Below are 3,174 nucleotides of genomic sequence, written 5' to 3'. Positions count from 1 at the left end.
ATGTTTGCTAATGCTAAGGTGGTAATCATATTGTAATATATAAATGTATCAAATCAATACAGTGTATACTTTAAACTTAGTTATGTCACTTATGTCTCAATACAAATATATTTTTTAAAAATATGTGGTTGGAATTATCATAATATTGGATAGCACTGTTTTAGAATATTAAGAACATATTTTTAAATATTTATTATTTTAGTCTACAACCATGTCATCCTGAACAAGCCTGATTCCATCTGATCTTGGAAGCTAAGCAGGGTCGTGCGTGGTTAGTACTTGGATAGAAGACCACCAAGGAAGACCAGGTGCTGTAGGCATAAAAATATAAAAAATAAGGGATTGTAAACTGACAAGGTCCTTGCAATCTGTGAGGTCAACCAAGGGCTGCCTTGCCAAATAGATAGATAGACAGACAGACAGATAGACAGATAGATAGATAGATAGATAGACAGACAGATAGATAAGTAAATAAATAAATAAATAAAATTACCATTTCACATTTTTTAAAAAAAATTATTATAGACTCAGAGAAAATTACAAAAATAGTACAGACAGGTCCCATGTATCTTTCATTCAGTTTTCCCCAATGGTTACTTTTTATGTAACCATAGTAAAATATCAAAACCAGAAAATGACATTGGTAGGTACAATATTGGTGTTTTAGTTAAATACCATTTTATCATATGTGTAGATTCCTGCAACCACCACAATAATCAAAATACAGAACTATTCCATCACCACAAAGATCTTCCTCACGTTACACTTTTACAGTTACACCCATTCCCTCCTCTCATCCCTAACCCCTAGCAACCGCTCATTTATTCTCCATTTCAATAACTGTCATTTTGAGAATGTTATATAGATCAAATCACACAGCATTTACCTTTTGAGATCGTCATACTTAACTCAGCATATATATTTTATTTCTCTTTTTATTTTTGGTTATGAATTTGCTTGAACTTATTTCCTTATTGATATACAGTAGTTTTAAATTTTTATTTAGTCAACTGTATTGATTTTTTCCTTTGAGAGTTCAACTGCTTTAAAGATTAGAAAGTCCTTGTACCTCCAGAGTTTTAATAAATATACTCTTTTATTTTCTTCAGGCTATAGTATGGTTATTTATTTGTTGTTTCAAATAACCCTTAAACAATTTGAAACTTATTTTAGATACTGATTTTTTTTCTAATAAGGAAACTGGCTGTCCCAATACTTTGGGGTTTTTTTGTTGTTGTTTTATTTTGTTTTTGTTTTTGTTTTTTTAAATCTTCTTTTACTCATTTGTTTTTTATGCTTCCTGAAATACTAAAGCTGCACAGTAAATGCCTTTACTGCAACCTAGGCTTAATTTTGGAAACAGAAAATTGACCACATAGAGGTTGAAATTATGGACCATTGAAGGGAATTTTTCTGTAACTTTTATGTCACATCAATTTCCATCACTAGGTTTACCTCTTTTTTGTAATCTGGCTAGCCAAGCATCTAGGGCACTTAATGCAAGACAGAACAACCTCAGGTCACAACCCAGGACAACAAAAGCCAAGAAACAAAATATCTGAGGATTGAGCCAGAGATACTGTCAAAAAGCCTTGCAAATTCAGGAGGAACCTTCTATTCAGAAGGAACCTAAGATCAATTCCACTAGTAACCCATTGAAATTTATCTCTGTCACTCTCATATTCCAAAGTGATTAGTTGATATTGCTATAGTAACATTGATCACACTATTTGTCCTAAAATCTCATTCATATATCCCTTTCTCCCTTCTATAACTAGACTATGCTTCTAAGGATAGGAGCAATAATTTACTATTTTTGTATTTTCAATGTCTATAGCAGTAACTAGGCCTCAAAAAATATTTCATAAATGTTGAGTTGTATTAAATAAACCATAAAGCATTATCAGGAAACATGTACTCTTACCTAAACACTGTCAGATGCAGTGATTAAGAACAAGGGCCTTGGAATTACAAAAACCTGTATTTTGAGTCTTTGCTATCTACTGCTTATCTGTGTAGAGCTAAAAAATGTCCTAGGCCCTTATAAAGTTTAATTTCCTCATTGTATTAAAGGATATAATAATAGTACTCATGCAACAGGGATTTTGGAAATATTTATCAATATAATTTGTAACATGTTTAAACATAGTGTCTAACATATAGTATGTATTCAATAAATATTAGTAATTCTTTAGGTAAAAGGAAAATGAGATAGAAATACCTGTTAGTAGTAAGTACAATTCTTAAGTGGAGATTGAATTTAATTACAGAAAGTAGACAATTATTTCTGTAACCTTAATCAAACTCAGGAAACAACTGAGTAGTTATTCACTTGGAGACTGGAAAGCAGCATTTAAGTGAAATCTAAAGTCGACCTCTGGAGAACTGATTGTAAACTTCACTCTTGACATGATGGTTAAATAAACAATTACTTATTAACTGCTGCCTGGAGGTTTACTTTTTAATCTTCTGAACTTGCAATAAAATAAAGATTTGATTTGGAGATTTAAAATCAGGCTACAGACAATTTGCAGCTAAGGTGAGAAAGTATTAGGAAACAGAGAGGCTTGGGTCAAATGGCAAAAACACAATTTAGTTGTTGACCAAGAAGATGGGCTAAGGAGACAATTTTGAAGCTAAGCGTGCTTGGGACAATTTACCCTCTATGGATGGCTGGCTGGAACACTCCTCAATATCATTAAATGTTTTTATCCTGAAGGGCACCAAAGCACTTCCTTAAGCTGATTTGTTCCTTTCTTTCCACTCTGAGAGCAGCACCTCAATTACCTGTGTATTTAATGTTGACAATGTATTATTTACATGATGGAAACCTTTTTGAGGGCTGTGGAAAAGAAGAATGTTTTAATGATCACAATCACCAGACACGCTTATGAAGAGAAAATCGGGAGGGGGTGGGGAACCCTCGCAAGTATCAGGTCAGAGCTGGACATTGGTCATGGGGTAAAGCCAGACAACCTTATGTCTATGTTCTGGGCTTGCCACAAACTTGTAGTGTGAGCTTGATCAAATAACTCCACCTCTATACCCCTCAATTTTTTTATTTGTAAAATGGGAAAAAGGATATTGATTTCAAAGGGTGTATTTAAGCAGGACAGGGCCAGAACATGAGGTCTTTTCTGCATCTGTACATATTCCATGTTTAGAATTCATGCC

At 33.2% G+C, this 3,174-nt stretch overlaps 1 pseudogene; it reads left to right on the top strand.

The window, feature by feature from the left end:
* Nucleotides 1–201: 201 nt before the first annotated feature.
* Nucleotides 202–320, top strand: LOC118603143 (annotated as a pseudogene).
* The last annotated feature ends 2,854 nt before the right edge of the window (nucleotides 321–3,174 follow it).

Source organism: Rousettus aegyptiacus, unplaced genomic scaffold (assembly GCF_014176215.1).
Source record: "Rousettus aegyptiacus isolate mRouAeg1 unplaced genomic scaffold, mRouAeg1.p scaffold_m13_p_5, whole genome shotgun sequence".
Taxonomy (NCBI): Eukaryota; Metazoa; Chordata; class Mammalia; order Chiroptera; family Pteropodidae; genus Rousettus; species Rousettus aegyptiacus.
Note: the sequence above shows the minus strand (reverse complement) of the source record. Positions and strands in the feature narration are given on the sequence as shown.